The 22782-nt window shown below is 41.2% G+C and overlaps 1 long non-coding RNA gene across 1 annotated transcript; it reads right to left on the reverse strand.

Annotated features, from left to right (window-relative positions):
• Positions 1 to 769: 769 nt before the first annotated feature.
• On the reverse strand, positions 770 to 22776 carry LOC112494115. Its single transcript, XR_003059259.1, has 2 exons — positions 22586 to 22776; positions 770 to 971 (listed from the first exon to the last, which is right to left on the reverse strand). It is a non-coding gene; the product is annotated as an uncharacterized LOC112494115 (long non-coding RNA).
• Positions 22777 to 22782: the final 6 nt, after the last annotated feature.

Raw genomic sequence — 22782 nt, forward strand, 5'->3', positions numbered from 1 at the left:
TTGCTGAAATTTTTTTTTTGTTCACCCTGTTGCTATTCATTCAAAACGCGTTCCTTTTTATTGCCAAGTTGCCAGCTATTTTTTTTCCCATTTCTAGATCCCCCGTACACCGACGTCGCGACGCTTAGACGTAACTACTACCCCCTCACGGTGAGAGTCAAGAAGCGCCTTCTGTTTCGCATCGTTTCGACTTTCTTTACGGTCGCGCGATTTTACGCCAGTCAAATGGCTGGACTGTTATACCGTAGTGCTAGCGCCATTTGTATCTCCCATTAAATGCCAATAAATTCCAATTCGTAAAACGAGACACTTTGGGTCACACTCTTGAATTTCATCAATTCCCTATTTCTTTCGTTGTCGTTTTCCACGTCGAGTTTTAATATCAATAATTAAAATAATTGAAAAATCTATATCGATCCAATAATCCTTTTCCCGTCTAGATTCTTCGATAGTATTTTTTTACAGTAATTGGATAGTTATTCATTTTACTTTTCTTTTTAGATCCACCTGCGCCCAGCTAAACGCCTTTGCACTCTGTACCGTCGTACCACTGTAAGCACTCTGCGGTATTAATTAACTGAAAACAATTGTAATTTATAGCTCGGTAGTTGTTAGCTGCATTAGTTTAATTGACAGTTAATAAATGTTTGGTATCGATGATAAAATACGTATCCATTTAATTATCAATCTAGCCAACATTTTTTTCTTCTCTTAGATATTATCTACAAGGATAAACGATAATTATAATAATAAAAATAATGAATAAAAATTATTTACATAAAATAGTGTATTTTTATTGATTACGTATCACTTCACTACAACGATTAACACTGATAAAACTTCACCACGATATTAATTCATGTATGTATATAACTAAGTGTCTTCCACTGTCCTTTAACTCGATCGCCGTTAAGGTCGATCCGCAGCATCCAAGTAGACATCCCAAGAACGAAAATAGTATCCAGTGGATTCTGAAAAAGAAAAAGATAAGAAATAATAATAATGGTACCAAAAACTTTGCGAGAAATGATATATATCGATAAATCAATAATTTCGCAACCCCACAAATTTGCTCCCAAAACGCTTTCCCATATCATCCCCATAAGTATCGCTTGAATAATATCGCCGAAGAGTGTCTTCCCCCATAAGACGATGGGGTCCCGGGTTTCGTCTCGCAGAGTTCGAAGATATCTTTAAAGCGAGATCTCCACTGGGTTCTTGGAGGAGAGGATTATTAATTGGCTACACGATAAAACAGTGTTAGTCCCCATCGGCTGTCCGCCTGGAACCCCCATGGTTCAGTTAAGATATGGGGCCACGCGACTGCGTCCTACGTTCCCGGAGTGAGTGCGTGTACGCACTCGCGGTATGCACCGTTATACCAGAACATCAGTACAAGATGGGTCGAGGGTGGAGGAGGCTGAGGAGATAAGAGAAGAGTCATTATGCGTGCGTGAAGATGCGCAAGTACGTATGGGTAGCCATGAGAAAAAAAATGAGAAGAAAGAAAGACAAATTTCTCTTAGACGGAAATCCCGTCGATACACGTGCACGTATGGGAAACCATAGCCTTGTCTTTATGGTGTAGCCGGTGTACTAGTCCGTGTGGTGGTTTCACTTTTTAACGAAGCTTATTTATTGGACACGCGTACAACGTTGAAGTTGACACGCAGGTACTGCCCTATGAGAAATTATTATGGTGAATGACAAAGGGGACTTATTTGGTTTTTAATGAATTTTCACGAAGATTTTGTCTCCGTAAAATTTTATTTATCATGATTAAAAACGTTTAAGAGTGATTTGTTATTATGGGAATTATTTAATTTGCTATACGGTTTTTCTTTATGGGCTTCTTTTTCGCGTGGATTAATATATGGTACTGGGTATATATGAGGTATATGTGTTTTGTACGGTATGGCGCTCGGATAGAGGATGAGAAGCTTAAATCAGGGAATAACTCGATATAGGGCCCACACGGTCCCTATGCTCTCCTCTTGGCGGTCCTTTACTTACTGGGCCTTACGCCGTGTCGATGGCGTATCTTGTAATGTTTCGCCTTTTTTTCTTCCATCCCACGGGAGTGAGTATGAACGCTATAGGCCATAAGGGCTAACAAGGCGATTACTCATGCCTCCCATAAGAAGAAGTTACAAGAGGGTTCGAAGGTTTATTGCGGCAAATGGTGAAATTTGTACCTCGCTAACGATCGACGCCATTTCTTTTTTAAATTTCCACATACTCCTATCCCATTCCCTTGGTAATCCCCATAATAACACATAAGAAATTTATATACCAGTTGAATCGTATATATCAGAAAAAAACTTGCGCACTGTCGATAACAATAAATTTCATAAGGAATAATAATAATAAATTATTCAAAAAATCAACCCATATTAAGCTTGTACGATAATACAGCATAGTTTACCATCCCACCCATACGACTGGGCCGATGTCAAAGATGAGGCAACCCATTAGGCCCAACCGGGTAAGATATCCAAGGATAATCAGTAATCGAGCAGGAAACTGTAATTTCGCAAAGTGCTTAGGTCCGTTTTTATCCTGGGGTCAAATTTGCGAGACGTCGGGGCCTTACGGTAGACGCGAGACGTAAGGCGAGGGTCCCATTGGCTTGTGCGGCTCTATACGTGAAGATATACGTATCGGCCGAACCGCCTCGGCCGGGGCCGTAGTGGGCCGCAGATACTGAGGAGGCCGCAGAGAGAAGCTCTAATTAGATTTTAAGTGAGAAATTGAGCCTGCCGGCAATTTTAAGGAAGCTGAACGCCGCCCTGATTAATATCATTATACGCTCCGCTTCTTCGTTCACTCCGGCGCTATGCAACCACCGAGCGAATCCGCATCTCCTCTGCATATATGTTGTACATACGTATACTCATACGTGAACTAAGGATTACGGGTACGGAACACGTTTCATATGCCTTAGGTATACATATATCCATAGTATCCATACACCTATGTATGTATACATAAGGCCCAAGAAACCATGTAAAGAGACCGACCCTGATGTGAGTAATCTGTACGTGCGAGATGGTAACCGCTCACGGGAGCCGTCGGCCATTATCCGTGCTAATTTTTCGTCGATTATAACCATTATCACGGAAAAACGCCTTACAGATCATTGGCATTGTGATGCTGTTTTTACGGGCCGTATACTTGTATATATATAATATATGGACCATATAGTCACTCTCCTGTATTGTCCTCAAGCGTTTTGTACTGGATACCATTTACTACTTTTTTTCTTACATCATTTTTTAGCTGCCTAAAGGTCCTATACGCAGATCACGCGAAATTTATATCTGTTCTTCAAATGGGAAAACAAGATAAATAAAACTTTTATAATTTTCGCACGGGCATTTGAAATATTTTTTTTATTTGACGGATAGTTACGTCATTTTCTTGAAAGGGAGATAGGAATTAGCTTGAACGCGGTATAGATGGATTACAGGTATATTACGTGTGTATTCTATAGCTTCGTTTAGTATACCTGAGAAAAATCATTGAATCACGTAGAGAATCTGAACAACCGTTTTTCCTGACCCTTGATTAGTTTAATAACTGTTTAATGTCCGGTACTGATGACATTTCTTGTCGTGAACTAATGATTTTAATCGTTCACCTTTAACGACTCCTCCGACAAGCGATATCTATACCAAGACAGATAGTAGACACACTGGTGATCAATAGATTTTACAGCCTGCCCGATACCTTTACTGACAATATAATCATTCGAAGAAATAAAAAAAATTTTAAAAAAGATTTGCCAGTGTACCACGTGGACATTAATAGCGGCAAATTCAAACGTGATTAAAAAGCAAAATAATTAACAAAAGAAATTAAAGAATATAATAAATATATGCACACGAGATTTAATAGAATCCAGCTGAAGTTTTCTCCCAGCATCCCTTCACGAGTAAAATCTCATCTCAAACCTATCTGGCAACCTCTTCTTCCTTCGGGATGCTCAATAGTATTTGAAATGACCTCCGGTGTCCAGTTTGACAAGGCTGACTATACAAAACACTGACCGTTGGTCGCTGACGAGTTCACAGCACACGTTATATGTCATATAAGATATATATATATATATATATATATATATATATATATATATATATATATATAATATGTACAGATATACCAGTCAGCATCCCTTCCCCTCCTACTAACAGGATAACCAACCCCCATTTCTAGCAAGGTACTTTCTCGTTTGACGTTCCTCTTCTTTCCCATCTGTCCCCACGCTTCTCTGTATCCCGCGTACTTACACGCTGCTGGGAAACCGAAGGGCAACGGCTAGTCTGGACCGTTTGAAGAAGCTGCAACGTCGGACAAACTCGATCCCGAAACAGGATTCCTTTAGAGTTTCGCGGAGAGAAGTCCCACTGGTGACGATGGTCAATCGATTGAGCATACCTGAAGGAGACGTGAAAGAAAGGTCTGGACCAAAGTGGATGTTCGATCGAAAGACATCGAACGAAGAAGACCAGTGATAAAATAAGATGAGCCTGATGCATATTTGTAAGAAAATAAAGAAAAAGTCTAATGAAATAATAATACAAATAATGAAAATGTATGAAAAAATATGAGGTCCTCTGTAGATAAATTATTCGATGAAACCTCGTGTGGGTCCCCTATGGTATATAAGAGCGTAGAGTTTCTCCCTACGGGGGGGAATAATTAAAGAATCCTAAAACTGTACAGCGAAGTATCATAGAATCATAGAACTCATAATTGGACTGTACCGGATGATGAGGTACCTGGTTTACGCACTTCTGGTCCCCAGGCATGCAGCGTGCTTATGCTACTTGCCAGTGTGAAATCCAGTACTCGGTGAACAGTAACCAGTAACCAGTGAACACAGATCCCACCTCCTGAAGTCCCGAAGGCTAGAACTCCTAGGGAATCAGGCAAAACCGGTCCAGTCGGATCGAGAGCACCCGCTGGCCTGCCATCGTGAAACTATCTCTACCTGGTCTTCTCTTCTCTTTCCAGTATGCAACCTGTCCGATCATCTCATCTCTCTCTCCTGTACGTTTTCTATTTTTTTTTCTATTTTTTTCTCATGGTATCATCTCGTCTTCCCACTGAATCCACGTAAAACTAGCCTGACCATCCTTTCGGGGACTGGAAATTCCACCTGGCCAAACGGTCCAGATGGATGCTGCGAAATTTTTACCGACTCTATCAGGTAACATTGCAGTGTAATGAAAAAATAGTTGAATGATTGAAGAATATCGCGTAATAATTAAACGAATATTTATCTTTTCCTCCAGTAACCTTCTGGACCCATTCTGATGTTAGCCAACGACGATAAATCGAATGGCGAGCGGATGTCCGTGTGTCAATGATGACGTGAGGCTCTGTGGAATGACTCTCTCATGGGGTCACGTCGATGACATATCGCTGTGGGATGACGAGGCGGTGCCCTTTTTTTATCCAAGGCGGAACCAGTAGCTACGACACTCCCGGACTCTGATTCCTAGACGTATTATGCAATTATGAATTGCGATGACAAGATCGATCTGTCATTATTAGATCATACTCTTCGGGGAGGGTTAGGTTCACCCCTAATACCAAAGGGCAATTTTGCACCACGGTTAAACCTACATGGATACGATCCAAGGGCGTGAGAGAATAACAAAAAAAAAAGGAAAGTATCCACAGAAAAATTTAACTGAATTTCCCCAAAGGACCTTCCTGCCTAAACGATCCTATTGGTCCCAGCATCCATTTTGCAGCTTCCAAGAATGATTTCGGTCGTACGGATGAAGATGGTGAAATTCCAGGATCATAGGTAACGCATAACCAGGGCAGGCTGGTTTCTCTCAGAAAACCATCCTAAAGGGAACCGTGCTCGACTACGAAGTCGAAGGATTATATCCCCCTGTGGAGTTCACCTTCATTCTGGGTCCTACCCCCACTCGCCTCATCTTCCCCATCACCATCTTACTGTTACTCTTTTCCTTCTCGAATTCTATGAGACTGCTCTGTATGTCTAGCTCCATCCTTCTCTCTCCCTCTAATGTCTAGGTATCGCTAGTCCACCTTCACCACCTTCTCTAACCTCCTCCTATATCACCTTAACCATGCCTACTACGTGTCTACTGCCACGGTACCCCTTTACCGCCATCTAAACCTTTCAGTAAAATGGGCCCATCCACTGCTCCCATAGTCTATAGAGGCTAAGAGTCGCTCCCTTTGAACCTTCGCTGACTGTCGAGTCGTGGCCTCGTGCCTACCTTTGCTCCTCGTGCAGCTAATCCGCCAGTGGTTCTCATATGTAATATGACGAAACGTTATTAAATTTAAAAAAAAAATTCGATTCTGATTATATTTTTTTTAAAGCTCACGAAATCACTCCCAAACAGATTCGCTTAGTGGTTACAAACATTTTAAATTTAAAAAAAAAAAAATTTTTGGCCACTCATAAATACGGTCGCACGTGTTGATACTCACGAGTCTCTCGTTTCTCATGTCGATGCGGTTCCTGATGCGGATGAAGAAAAATAGAAGGCTCTTAATAGAGATGATAGCTCTGAGTGAGGCCCAATCGGTACGGCGCTAAGTATACCTCCGTGGCAACCCTTTTTACCCGGTTCTGAACCGATCTCTTCCCCTACCCCACTGCACCGTACCACGTGATCTTAACGAGATATAATTATATGGCAAAAGGTATGAAATGGGACGTCTTAAGGCACACAGCTACTAACATGATAATTGCCACTATTACGCACGGAAACGTCCTATTTAACAGTTAAACGATGTTCGCCTACTAATCATAGAAAAGCGTACCGATCAGTCAATGGTATAATCTGCGTTATTTGTCTGTCGAAAAAGTAAACATAACTGAAATAAAAGGATAAAAAAGAGAATATATCATTAAAAAAAATTATAACCACACAGATACCCATGATGCATCAGTGTCGCGATACAATTTTCGATATATAAGTATGCGAGGTCGGTATCGATTCGTATAAATTCAATGTGTTTTTTTTTTTTAAACGTAGCTTTAAAACCTCTGCCACGACGCCGTGAGAGGCCGGACGTCGTGCGTCGTAAGAAAAACTTGGCTCGTCGACATTTATTTGTCCTAATTGACGAGACGCGGCCAAGACTGAGATACGCGATAGTAATCAATCCACGTGTAATCGAGACCGATGAATTGGCTTCGCGTCTCCTTGGTACGTTGCAATTTGTAATAAGGATTCCGTGGCGCGCGCCAACGTCTTTAAAGGCTCGTTCACATCGTGCGATATATAGAGATGAATTTATCGACGCTAGACCGGACACGATCCTCTCTAGCTATTGGTCCAGGTCTTTAAGACCCGTAATACTGCTGATGTGTTTACCTGGTATCCTGGAGAGAGATAATCCCTATGAAGCTTCACCCTTATTACGCTCTGTGAGATACATTGTGAACCGATCTTAACTTTTTGGATTATAAACCGTCCGTGTGTTTGGTATATTTTTTTTTACTTTCTCTCTCTATCTCTTGCATTTTCTACGTGCTTCTATACTATACGTAGTCTTACATTGTAACTGGATGCTGCGGATCCTCTTGTATCCTGACCTCCTGCAGGGTACATATGGATGCTGGCTAGTGGTCTGGTTGTAGATTTAAAATGAGAGGAAAAAAATGGCCGTTGGGAAAATTGAGACTCGCGAGTGATATTATAGATATATTTTTAAAAAATTATTGCCTACGCAATGGTCATTAATATGCTGAGTAATTTCTCATGAAATTAATGACGAACTGAGTGAGATCGTATGTGGTATTTAGTAATCGGTTAGGGATATCCATAATTTTACGATCCATCTTTCTTCCTCGGATTCGTTTTATGTAGCGTAGTAATTAATTCGCGGTGCGTTAAGCCAGAGAATTATGCGCACATGTGTACATGTAATGTAACGTATGTAAGTAGTAACGTATGTTATTCCGAATACCGCGAAGTTTCTTCGCGCACCCTAAGGGATTCCAATGTGGACAGGTGAGAACGTACCGACCATGCAGAGCATAAATTCTTGCTGAAGATGTTTTTCCTTACGCCTGAATGCGCCTTAATGATGCATCGTACAAGTCAAAAGTGAATGCCACATGTGACAAAATTTGTCAATTTTTGTTTCGATACTATAATCATATGACAAAATTTGTATTTTGCAAATGGGACTGTAAGTGAAATCATGATATTAAAAAATTATTTAATGGACTTATGTTTTTTTTCAAAATGCATATATATATATATATATATATATACTCATGTATCTTTATATGTCTCAGGTGAGAATCCATAAACTGGATGTACGTCAGAGAGGAAAATTCAGGCTTCAGACATCAGACCCTGCGGACAGCTGCTATTCTGGACCCCATCGTTTCGTGTATCCCCGTATAGAGCCAGTAACACGTAAGGTCATAGGTAACCTACCTATACACTCGTATACGCTACACGCTTAGGCTAGGTGAACAAAACCAAGCGTGCAAGACTATAGTCAGCGCACAATGCCACATTGTCACGAGTCTCCACAATGCCGATCAAAAGTCCCGTCTGGTGCGGACCATACGAAATCGGGTCGAAAAACTCGGAAAAAATACTCGATCATCCGGCACGATATTAGGGGTGATTTCCCCAGGCTAATAAGGCCACCCGTTAGGTCCACGTGTACGTCATTGACTTTGAAATCACGTATAGAACAAGTTTTAGAGACAATTCAAAATTTATATGTGAATTGGACATTTGGAATTTTGTGTAAATTTTTGTTTAATAAAACTTTTATTACAGGTTGTTCCAAGTACGATAGGACCACAGTTAATAGCTAGAGGTCCAACATGCATCACGAGGTCGTAGAATCCTGTTTCCTTCCACATGTCCGTTGTCCATTAACGATATACACGTGGTACCAACATCTCGTAAACGTGGGTAATACCAGAATAAAATAAAACGAGAAATATAATGGAAGAGGATTTTTGACAGCGATGCCCAAAAATTTAGAAAAATAGGAAACCGCTCGATCATCCCCTAATCGAGGCGTCACCCTCGGGGGCCCAAAGTGCAAACAAAAAGGAAACACCAGTAGGGGATGAAACACTCGCGGGTTTCCCTATAGCCTTGGCTAATACGAACGGACAACAATGCAGCCCCATCCACATGCACGCGTCCAACCGCTAATTCTTTAGGCTCTCCATTTTTTCCCTGTCACCATACCCCAAAGCCTCACCCACAGTTGCCACTCTTAACAGACCAGGAATTAAATTTCCGGAAGTACCCAAAGACCACGGTTACTGTACGAAATCAGAAGCTCGCTACCGAGTGTCGTTATTTATCCAGTAAAAAAAAAATTTCAACCAGGTAATCCTGATTTAAGGGTATAAACAGAAAATCTGATACATTCGACAGAAAGACAAAAAATTCTGACCCACTTGCACCTAGGAGTCGACCTCGGATTAATGCCTTGCTACTGGTCGGTTTGCTTTTCCATTGGGTACCTACATATCCTTATATATACAAAGATGTATATACAGATATAGATACACGTGCCGGTATACCTGGATTGGTTAGGTAGGTTGGTAGGTACGTACCTGTGTTCCGTGGTTCTCTACAATGTGGCGTAGAAATTTGCATCGCATTTACATCTGATTGCGGCGAAACGCAGGCTGGAAATGGCATCCGGAGCCGGCTGTAGGTAAAGGTCCGCGTACGAAGTGGCCCCTGAAGGGTCAGGGTCGAAGGTGCAGTTACGTCTGAATTGAACATTATTTTTAGCGAGTGTCGCCGAGTTACGTGTGCGTCGTGCGTGTCATAGATCCTATTATCGTAGTCACTTATCCTCAAGTGACGATGCGGGTCTGTGAGCGAACCTCTCTACTTATCTCGAGAGCGACCATTTTGAAACGTCGTGTAATAAAATAACATTGCTCCCAGTGTTAAATACCAGGTCGAAGTTGAATCGTCATCCAGCATCCCGGAAATGATCAATACGTATATCCAGATAGCTACAGCTCCGATACACCGTGTATACGAATGCCTGAAAATTTGTATTTACATGTAAAAATGAATAAACGATCGTTTGTACGTAAGTTGGTGTAGAACTTTGTAAACCAATTATATAACCCCTCTTTCTCCTCCCTAAATATATCTCTTCTAATTTTCCTCTCTCTTCCTCCTCTCAACGTGCTCCGCTCTAACGCCGTCCAATTAACCAAGAAATTTGCAAGGTTCGCACCAGGAGTTATAAATTCGCTCACTCGAGAAAGGAACCTCACCCGCTGCACCAGAAACAAGAGCTTCAGGCTATCTTAACTTGGCACCGTTCAAAAGCGCATTCCATACGTTAATACGATAGCGAAAGGCTCCGGCAGCGTTGGCAGCGCCATTAACGCTACGATAGTGATCACTCTGGAATTCCGGATCAAGTTCAAGGTCACGGTATTATCAAATCAATAAAGACCAAATCCTGAGCGGACGAGATCATTGATAAAACAGAAACTCCACGCATTTTTCAATTATACTACAGTAAATAAACATCAACAAAAGCCATAGTATGCATCCCCGAATAATCAACAACGAAAAAAAAATTTTTAAATTCGATTACAGCATAATTCCACTAAACTTCGTCCTTACCCAATACAAATTTTGTCAACACACAAAAACAGCATAATCAATTCTACATATTAAGATTAATAAATTTTCAAAAAATTGAGTGCATAACGTAGCACAGTAAGATCCAACAAATTCACCATACCACTATGACGTCAAAAAACCAGCATTTAAATCCCAAAATTTTTTTGAGCATTTTACTCTGGCACGATAACAAAAAAATTTATTTTCCCCGCACAAAAGCATTTCCTCTATTGGCGCCCGTTACTCTGCCGTATTAATTAATTGTGGCTCATGCCGAAAGTCAAGTAAGTCCAAGAAATAGTAGTTACAGTGTACAGTCAGACAAGGGAAATGACAGTGAATGTACAGAAGTTGAACCACGTGGTATAACAAGGCGAAAAGGCCTTGTTGGCTATAGGGAACAAGCAGAGCAATGGGGCATAGAGTTCGCGTATATATATATTTATATGTATACAAGTATACACATATGGATACATAACTGAGAGGATAGCGCAGCAACATAGAGCACAGCACAACCCGTGAGATCTACATAATGTTTATTATGCTAACCTAGGCCAACGCGCTTGCATCAACAAGTGTTATATTATCATTCAAATAAAATGTTTTAATCTGCATACGTTTTATCGCCCTCTCGCGGCATGCGGAATGTGCATTCAGCACGAGACACCGTTCCCATGTACCTCTCTATACTGTATATATACATACGGATACACGTATATACAAATAGATAGAAGCACGTGTGTCCATCGAGATTTGCTTTCCCTCTCGTTGTCGCGAAACACACGTGGCTCCTCTCCCAAAAATTGCATCGTTCCTTACTGCACTCCGATATACCTATATACACGCACTGCAGTTGAACTACGAGTATCTATACAGCAAAAAGGTTATAGCGAAAAAAGTATAAAACTTTCACGAGTACGGAAGGATGCCGTAAAGTTCACCACGTACGTTCGTATGTTAAATGTATCCTGACTATGATAATAAGAGATATGATACCTGATCGATCGTATCGAGCGATATGAATTTTTGTACTGGCGCCACATGTGAATGGATGAGGATTGTCGTTTCATTGATTCAATGCAATATAAACGGGGGATTCCCCCAGGCTGACATTCGATCTATTGATCTTTAACGATCTTTCGTTGGGTTATTAAACTTTTTCTTTTACTAAAATACGAGATTAAATATATTTTCTTTATTCACTTGTCTCAGCCCCTTCACCTCTTACTCGTGTATGCATATCTGTATGGTATACGTGTATGTGCATATAATCTTCAATGGGTCACTCGCACGAGAATCAGGGGTGATGGGATGCTTTCTGTACCACCTGTATCTTCATTATTTAGCAATGCAAATAGATTACCAGCGCATTACCATAATTAGATTCAATATTTGTAGCTTGTCACGCCATTACCGTAATTTATCGGGAGTCCCATCTATTCGTCAATTTGTCATCGAAAAGACACGTGGTGGCCCGCGAATATACGTACCTGACCAAATTTACGTACGAAGAGCCCTAACGTTATCGTCCGTGCTAATTATTGAATCAGATGCGTATTATCTAAATTACCTAATAACGCGTGATTTTTCATATATATTTCACGAAGAACGTGTCAATCGATTAATTTCGTTCATTGTTTTCTTCCTTCATCCACCTTCTACCGTTTACACGTATTTTTCGCTGCACCGTAAGAACTTCTCTCAAGTGTCTCGATAAGTGTCAACTTTTTACCCAAAACGTATTTTTCACCGTAGAACCTAATGTTTTTCGTTTAGACAGTATACCGCGGTGGACGTTTGCCCTCAATTAACTTCATAAGTGAGTAAGGAGGCGTGCGCCAGTCTGTCCGTCCGTCCGTCCATCCGTATCTACAGTACGTACTGTTCATTGGCTCGATACGCGACAACTGCCAAATCTGATACGTAGATATACCGTGTTATCTAATAACAATTATCAAAGCCCATTGGGGTATTACCAAAAATCCACACGAAACATTTCAAAGTCCCATAAACCGTAACAGTTACCATACTTAAATCGGGATAATTAACAATTGCAGATAGTGCAGGTGATAAGCAAGAAAAAGATAGCAGTGTACGTCAAACAATTTTCAACGGTGCAGATTGAATGACAAAAAATTTGATTATTTCACCTCATCTGTGTCTGTCTCTCTCTCTCTCTCTCTCTGACGCGCGTAAATGCGCATGAGTACGTCTCACTCGCACTTGTTGACAGCATAGAAAATTTAGAAAATTTCAAGCCCAAACCTTCTTCGTCCGATCCGTCGTACTCGAGGCAAAAAGAATAGAGTCGAAGGATGCCGAAATAAATTCTCCCTATCGCCGTCTCTTTCTTTCCCATATAAATATGCATGACTCTGTCTCACTCCCACTCATGGCCGCTATAGAAAACTCAAAATTCAAGGTCTTCTACCTTCTCATCGGTCAATAATGCCTCCACGTGTTTTACCCACTGCAATACCCAATTAGTAATCTATTCGCAACGTAACACCGTCTAACGTCGATTATTTATAATATAATTAATTCTGCTAATTTAACAAAATTATTACAATTCTGTCAAAAGCTCAAATAAATCATTCTAAGAATATCTCATGGATTTGCGAAATATGAATAACCGGTATTTTACCGCACGATTTATTATGCTTCGCAAGTATTATATCCCGTCTCTGTACGAGCGAGTATGATTTTTGCACGGTTATGCATAATCGCACGTAGCACTGGTCCTCGTCATTAATTCACCATAAATAAGAGGAGCGACAAAACAGATGTAAGTCAACGTCGCGCCAGCAGGTAGGTAATGACGTGAACGTTTGCTACCTTTTACGCGAGTTGGCACACTCTTAACCTTCTGAATGTCTCGTGTGGCCGTGTCCACGTATGTACACACATTACGTACGATGAGAATCGCGTTGAGATTGAGCTGGGTGAGGCTGCGTGCTTATAGCATATACCTATATATATAAATTGTGACCGTTCGCGTATACACGTGTATCATACGTCATATAGGCTTGTTTACTTAGGCAACGCCATATAACAACGTTATTTATATGTCTTTTGCCAGAGTTAATGCTTATGGAGTCTAGGATACATGCCTATAAAGCACTCATAGAAATATCCCGCGTGGGTCCAGAGTCGTTCAAGGACTACCTGATTCGCTTGGACGATCGGTTCTCGTTATACCATTGCGCAATCTGACTTGTAAACGTAAGAAAAATGTTATATATACGAATCACCGTACATATCGATATATATATATATATATATTTAAAAATAAATAAATTTGACAATTGTCATACCACGTGATTTTTCCAGCTGCAATAATTTTGAAAAAAAAAAAAAAAAAAAGTAACAGGTCAAAGTCCCGTGCATTTGACTCGACGTATCGAGCCAACAAATAAATCCGTCTAAAAGAAAAACAAAATCGCGTAACGTATGCCAGTGGAAATTTGCATGACCGTGAAGTATATTCCGTCCAGTGGTAAAAACTTCCGTCCACGTGAAGTTGGCACGAATAGGAGCGTGTGCCTGTTTCTAATGGGCTTTCACGGTTCTCGCGGTCCGGCGAATTGAAAATCAGATCCGAGTCCGCGTTATGCATTATTATAATAAATAGCATAGGTATCGCACGCGACGAATACGAGCGTCGGACGGAATAAAAGTGCAAGTCGAACTGGTGTTTAATCGGTACGAGTCCAAAGTGGCGAACGAAGTCGAAGCGAGCGTAACGACGGACGGTGAGGCACTCTTGGTAGCCGGATTGCCGAGTGACGTCAGCATCACCGGAAATGGAATGTAGGTAGCAGTGCTTATTAAGCTTTACTGAGAGAGAGAAAGAGAGAGATAGATAGGTATATAGAAAGAGACCGGGGATTATACATAGACGTAGAGAAAGAGACGAGGTGGAGAAAGAGGAGGCGAAGAGGATGACGTTCAATTGTTTCCTCCGCACACGCGTGCTGCAAGTGCCACGTACGTACTTATTATGTACATATCTATATACATATATATGTATACCTATAACGTACATAGTACGTCCGTCCGTCCGTACGTCTATCCTCGTACGATTTGTTCTCCTCTCTATCGCTCTATCTCTCTCTATCCTTCGGTACAGTATATCCGTAGGACGTTCCCAGTGTGGGCATCGGCTATTAAATCAATGCGCTGGTGTCAGGATCTGTTCACGCCTCGCTAATATGGCCATCCAAGAATGCTGCTTGCCCGACTGCCTGACTGGATATTGCGCGACGGTAGCGAGTGACGGGAGAGCGTGTGCCGTGAAATTGCCCTTTGAAAATCCTCGGAAGAAGTGGCTGTTTGCCAAGGGTGAAATAAAAAGAAAAACGGAGAATACCACCAGCAGTAGAAAAGATATTAGGGACAGGTGATAAAGACCGGAGATAAGATTGATAAGGAGCGGAAAGATAAATTATATTAAAATCTCATTGAGACGTGTGACGTGTAAAAGAGTCACTACCGGTTGGGCTCGTGTATACGCGCGTATCAATTGATACAGTGTAATTCATAAGTGCACGTGGTATATGACACTGTAGCACGTGTACCAACTTGGTATATATTAATTTGACACATAGCACGTATATATATATACTTTTATGTAAGTAGAAACAAATACATTTTCATTTTAACTGTCCTTTACAAATCCCTCTTACGGTTTTCTGACGTATACCGTATATACAGCTAAGTACATCGTACCTCGCCAGCGAGGGTGGTCTTTGGTACGCAGGCGTCGCGACGCCTATATGTACAATGATAGGTGTGAACAAAATATCCAGAGGACGCGAAACGGAGCGCCTCCATATATAAGGGAGGCAGTGGGAGAGCCTTTGCTGTAAGGGTGAATGGGACGGCACTGCGCATGTCTACTGAGCGAAGGGGTTGTTCAAGAGAGAGAGAGAGAGAGGGCTGAATACAGTGCGCATGCGCAGATTCACTTTTACTCCTATTCATCCCAGCCCTTTTCTCTTATCCCTTCTTACGTGGATCTGTATATATATATACATGCTAAACCTGTATCATCCCTGTAGATATATGTTCGTACCACCTACGTATGCCTTTTTCACTCTCACTCTTTCTACCACCCCTCTTCGACTTACACTTTTTACCCCCCCCCCCATCCTTATTACTCGTATCAACCCCTTCCTTCAGTACCATACTCATTGTTCTCATGTGTCACGCACCACCGAGGGAAACCATCTGACGATTTCCTGCTGGCACCTGGTTCCTGCGTTTTCACTTCGTGGCCCTGAATACTTTTTTTTCTCTTTCGTTTCCTTCGGCCATAGGATAACTGGATAAACCGACCATGCAAAGTATTCGCTAACGAGGAACAACCTCTACTCGGATAGGCATGCATTCTGATGCGACTTTGCAGTTTCCTACCTATTGTCCACCTGAACCTGTTTTATTGTTGCTGTTCTCAGTGCTCTTTGTTTATCTATGCTCAAGAAGAAATGTACATATATATGGCTAGTGTATCGTCTCGTATATATAGGCTGAATATGAGATATACAAGGTATACAATGCTGCGAGGGTAGCTATAAGTTTCCCATGTTATTGTACTGCTCATAATGTCGGACGTTTATACGTATAACATTATTTTTCAGTTATTCTCTCTTTTATTTCTATCACTACCGACTTAGAGATGACTGGTGTAGCCAGGCATGCGAGTAACTGGTTTAGCGACGTGTGGGTTACTGCCGATTGCCTGATGGTGCCGACAAGGTTATCGGTACCGGGATTATTAATATTGCCTGGAGTTTTACTGGCCAAGGACTTCCTGTATGGCGATGAACAAAAAACAATTGTAGGATTCTGTACGTTCGCGTGAAACAATATGGCGATGATATATTAGTATGATATAAGAAATATGGAAAAATTCGATATCACAGTATTTTAAGATCAGAAGAGCTCGGGGATGCAGCATCCAATCTTAGTGGAAAAACTAGACTATTGGTCCACGTAGCTCCAATTTTTTCGCACCCATCCTATCAAATTAGTGTTAACTCAGACTACTGGTAATCAATACGAATTCTGATACTGCGTTTATTGGGATCTGATCTTAGGGTATAATCTGCAGGTTGAAAAGATAAATATGTAGATATAGATGTTTTGTGAAAATTAATCGCTCCGATGCATGTATATAGGGATATTATTGCTTGCGCAATAGAAATCATACGACAGATATTTTATTGTATACTTTCATCTCGTTTATTAATTAAAATTCAGTAGTAATTTAGTTTCTGCCATTCTAACAAAACGTTACCACTCGCCAATTTTTTCTTTGTTTCTTTATCCTTTACGTTAATAATAATTAATATTTAATATAATAATATACAGAGGGGTGGTTAGGGGAGGAGGAGATCTCGGGTGCGTGTACCTGTGCGTGTCCAACTGTTTTTATAACTTTCACTATTTACTCCAATTTCACTTTCTTCTTTTTTCCCCATAACTTCACAACCTCTTCCGTCGCACGTTCGTTCGTCGGTCTGTCCTTCTCGTGCATATGAATATTATCGGCACGCTTTAATTAATTATTTAATTAAAAAAAAAAAAAAATCGCCCATGCAGACCCTGCCTATCAGAAACTGAAGAGTTTAATTGGTCAGGCTAATCTAAGTGCCAAGAAAACTTAACGAACACGATGACGTAACCCTTAACCGGCAGCTTCGGTTAACCCGTATAACGATATCACAGGGTACAGATTGAATTAGAGAGTAAAGAGACTGAGAGAAAAAAAATCAGAGATACGAAAAATAAAGACGAGAGAGTGAGAGCGGAGTAGGGGAATGGGGGAGAAAAGATAAAAGTTAGTATATATATATATATATATATATAATATGCAAATTTCTGATAAATTAAAAATTCACCCCACAAAGGAACACGGAACCTTATCGTTATCAAGTACTTTCATCCCTTTAGATATGCAAATTTCTGATAAATTAAAAGACGAGAGAGTGAGAGCGGAGTAGGGGAATGGGGGAGAAAAGATAAAAGTTAGTATATATATATATATATATATATAATATGCAAATTTCTGATAAATTAAAAATTCACCCCACAAAGGAACACGGAACCTTATCGTTATCAAGTACTTTCATCCCTTTAGAGAAAGACCAGAATCGTCACCCTGTATTAGGCAAAAACAAAATTGGCGAACGACCCACGTTCTTTTGGCACAGTGGTACCTTGCGAAATTGAACTCTTCAAATTCTGCCGATTTCCAAAAAAAAAAAAAAAGTCGAGCGTCGGGATTAGAATTTTTTTTTTTTTTATAATATACCCTCACGATACTCAATCGTAAGAGGGCCAAAATCTCTGTCATCTTCTCGTAGTCTGATCCGTCTTTAATTTTGCAAATGACTTTACTACCCCCTTTATTTTCCTTGGAATCGCAGCTAATTTCTCTCTCGCACATTTAATCACACTAATATTATTTACAAGAGCGAGCTTAGGTCAATAATTAATAGTGATCCTTGGAAATACAGCCACATAAAGGACACGCATCCGAATTCTCATACTCCCCTAAGTAAGGTATCGAATATGCGTCACAATTATAACCCGATTCCGAATCCGCTCCAAAAGAAGCCCTCATCGCGTCGTTCCGATCGCCCTCGACTACGTCACGTTTCATTAAAATAACAAAAACCAAAAATACGCAACAACCATAAAACCGGGATCCGAGTAGCTCGATATCCGTCTAAATCGATCTCTGTCACAGGAACCGCGCGATTCTTTGCCAATGGAAAAAAAAATACATTTAAAAACAGCTACAACCGTAATCATCCTCATCGAGCGGAGACGCAACGAAAACACATAACAGCCAAGAGAACATACATATCCGACTGATTCCCATGACGTGGAACGTTGTAATCTTAAATTTTCTACGAAGAAACAGGTAAGAAGGAAGGATTCGACTGTCCCAGGGACTCGTGGATCTGGCAAGGAATTGGGCCGTATTAGAGTTTGATTCGTATAGGCGATAGGTACGTGTCTGGTTTTCATCTTTTTTGTTTTGTTGATTGGTCAATAATTTCTTTGAGACATCCTTTTTTTTTTCTTCACTTTCGTTATACTATGTTTTATTCTTCTCTCTCGTTAAAGCCCACCACTCGGCAATTCCGATATATTTCCGCCTGCGATCAGATCAGCGCGGCTCTCACGTCCTTTTGTACAGTGTAATAATAAAACTATACGCACCGCGTTAAAATTACTATACGTATCATTATCACAATTATTTGGGTTTGTAATGTGTAGGCATGAACTTACAATTACTGACAAGGGTGAGGGGCGGGGGGAATAAAAAAGGGTTGGGGGGGGGGTTGTGCCAAGGATCGATGACGGAATCGGATAATAACAATAGCTTATGAAAATTTAACATTGGAGTCGACCGCAGGTATAACAGTGGAATGTATCAGGTCAAATAAGAAGTAAGGGCGATCCGTATCGAGATGGCAGCACGCTCGGGCGAGTGACAATAATAATAATAATAATAATAGATAATAATAAAGAGCCACGAGCGATGCAGCCTCAGGAAGCGGATCAATCGGAATTGTCGATATGCGAGAAAAAAAGAAAACGTACCATATCTCTACGTGTACCGTGTAACACAAAAAGAAAACATAAAAATAATAACTAAGAACTCGCGCGGTCCACCGCCATATTTAAAAACAACTTTTCACAGTGTTTCGTCAATTATTTCGCTCGATTTACCTTTTTTTTTTATTCCTTTTTAATTAATTCATCGAATAGTTACACTACCGTCAACACGACTTACTTCCACATCTTTTTTTTTCCGCTTTGTTACAATATGTAAATACTCTAGTATGTACAGAAATCATTGTTGGGTGAGGGTCGGAGGGTAAGGAGGGTTCGGAGGGAAAGGCTGGGGTTGGTCTAGGTTCATTTGGGTTCTCTCTTTTAATTTTTGTTTCACGGCCCAGGCTGATGATCTTGTGGAGGGGGCTGACGGAGGGATGGGCTGGGGGGTTTGACGATAACCGTCATGATCCTCTATCACGTTTCGAACTCTCGCTCCTTTTGTATATCCAGCAAATAACTCGGGGATAAAATAATACTAATATTACACAAATATAATAATACGAGGAGCCCCCTCCCCGCCCCGCGGCCGATTGCGGAATGAGAGTTCGCGCCCCTCGAGTTGTCATTACGGTTTGACTTGTGCTTTTCATTTTGACTGGCGTATTGTTTGACGCTATTATCGCAAGCTCTCTGCCCTTGCCAAATTGCATGGTCGATTGATTGTGACGTCAAGAGAATGAAGATAAAAGCCGAATCGAAGCCGTACGTCGCGGAACGGCGACGGTAGCGCCACTAGCGACTAAACGGCGAACGTCTTTTCGGTAAACGACGGGGACGAACAATTGGAAAAGAAAGTTTATGAAGACGCTTTAATTTATTAAAAAAGAAAAAAGGTGAAACAACCACGTGATATAAAATCGATGTAAAACCGACAGCGACTCGAAACTAGTGGAGAATTTCCGAGATAGAGAAAAAGGCCTAAAGAGTGCTCTCTCTCTCTCTCAATGTGCATTAGGCCTGAAAGAGGATCTTGATGATAATAATAATGTCTGTGAAGGAGGTAGGGGGAGGGGGGAGGTAGGGAAGTCAATGCAAGGACACCATACGTATCAGAGGTCTTACATAGGGCCGAGAACTTCAAGGGGGTGGATGGGTGGTTCATGGGGGTGAGAGGCGGCGGCAGCGATGTCAATAATAATATAATAATTAATTAATCAATAATATATCTAGAATCTTTCGACATCATTGCGTTTATAGGTTTTGCATTACTTTTTTTTTTATCTCTCCGCGTTATACTTACTCTTTATACAGACAGGGGTATTTTTGTTTTCGTGGAAAGAGATTGCGGGGTGAAAAACTTATATCTCGCGCACTCTCTCTCTCTCTCTCTCTCTCTCTCTCTCTTTCTCTCTCGCTAATAGTTCATCGATCTTTGTCGCACGTCAGTATATATGTATTTTTTAGTGTACCACAGTGTATGGATTTAGCCTGACTGTATTTAATGTATTTCGTGTATCTCAAATAATATATTCTCGGTACGTCACACATCGCGAACTTTTCACAGTCCTTCCTGGTCTTTTTTTTTCTCACCCACTCTCTCTCCTCTCTCACTCTCACGCTCTTCCTCTCCCTTTCTCGTTCTCTCACGCTCCTATTTTCTCATTCTATCTTCTAATGCCATCTATTGACAATCTTACTATACTTTTCTCCCTCTGTCTCTGTCTCTCTCTCTCTCTCTCTCTCTCTCTCTCTCTCTCTCTAGATCGGAAGAGCACACGTCTGAACTCCAGTCACTTAGGCATCTCGTATGCCGTCTTCTGCTTGAAAAAAAAAAAAAACTTTACCACGAGATTCTATACTTTTCTCCCTCTGTCTCTGTCTCTCTCTCTCTCTCTCTCTCTCTCTCTCTCTCTCTCTCTCTGTCAATCCAAGTGAAAGTCTTCACTGTCTTCACTGCGGAGAGAGAGAGAGAGAGAGAGAGAGAGAGAGAGAGAGAGAGAGAGAGAGAGAGAGAGAGAGAGAGAGACCAAAGGGACGAGCGAGCGAGACAACGAGAACAAGAGAAAAAGAGAAGGAGGGATGTATATAAAATCGTAAAATCGACGAGGTCGCTTACGGCGGCGCATGCACACTTCTCTTAACTTACTAGCTTTATCTGGTACATTATTTACAGTCCATATTTACTTATGTTACATCATTCGACGCGGGTTTGCACGAAGCAAATTCCGGACGAGCACTCTCCTTCAATCTTCTATATACGTACTACACATTGCGCTCGTCTGTTTTTTTGTCATTTTTGTGAATTGGATGTGTGTGAACATCAGTGTGCGTACATGAGTGCTGGCACGTGTAGGATACTCGTTATCATCTCTTCCTGGGATAAAAGGGTTGATAGCTCAAAGGGGGGGAATGATGGTCCACATTCGATGACGTATTAACGCAGCTGCCGATCGACGATCTTGCATCCCTCGTAACTCCTCTCTTTTCGTTATTGGTGTTGTTGATGGTGAGGGTAGTGATGTTGTTGTTGATTTTTGTAATGGTGGGGTGGTGGATGGGTGGTTTTGGGGGTCAGGGAACGGGTACAAAAATTCTTTTACATATTTTTCGTAACTCCGGCTCGTTCCGGGCAACACCGAAAACTCCCGATATACCGCTGTATATTTTCGAACGTTTAAACTATTTCAAATTAACCGATCACTCGCGATCGTGGCCGAAGGGATACTCGCGCATGCGCACAGACGAAATTCCTCGCGATCGGATCCACGCGATCGACTTATCTGTCCTTGTCCATCTTAATCGGTATATCGTATTTTGTCCCAATTTTTTTTTTTCTTTTATTGAAATTTCCATGTTACCTCCTATTTTGATTTTCGTTAAGTTCCTTTTTTTTCTCATTAATCTTGAAAAGAACACTCGCAGGTAATAGTACGATTGTACCGAATGGTTCGTAATGTGTTGTGTGTTGTGTCGTCGAAAAGAATGAAAAACATTTTTTCTCAGAGACGTGCCACTCGGATACCATAATCGCAATTTTATCTCTTGTTCCACGAACCTCCACCGCAATTTTTCAAAAGACATTTTGGCGATACTCGCGCGAGACTTTTCGTTCGTTAATCGTCTACCGTGTACCCCCCAAGGATGCATGTTAAATATATATTGATTTTACAAGTGTAAAAGAGAGGGAACAGATAAAACAAGGGACCAAGAAGGACCGTTCCCCGGTGTCCCAATCATCTTGAAAGTGTTAAAGTTTTAGAGAGACAGACAGAGAGAGGGGAGAGACAAACTATTCTCTATTCCCGAGGACACAGAACTCGTACACTTCCGTCGGCTTTCGGATTATCCCCAGGATGTATTAAGATGGCTACCTTATCCAGGAGCGATCTCCAAGAGGGAATCCATCCTCGTCTCATCCATCGGTTCATCCAATCCATCCGGTTCTTCAGTCGACAGGACACACAGGATATCCACATATATATATATGATGTATATATATATCGTGGGGCCAGGGTGAGGGGTGGTTGGTTTTGGGGTTAGGGCCTGTGACCGGGCTGGGGGGGTTGGG

This window comes from Cephus cinctus, unplaced genomic scaffold (genome assembly GCF_000341935.2).
Source record: "Cephus cinctus unplaced genomic scaffold, Ccin1 Ccin1_scaffold0299, whole genome shotgun sequence".
Classification (NCBI taxonomy): Eukaryota; Metazoa; Arthropoda; class Insecta; order Hymenoptera; family Cephidae; genus Cephus; species Cephus cinctus.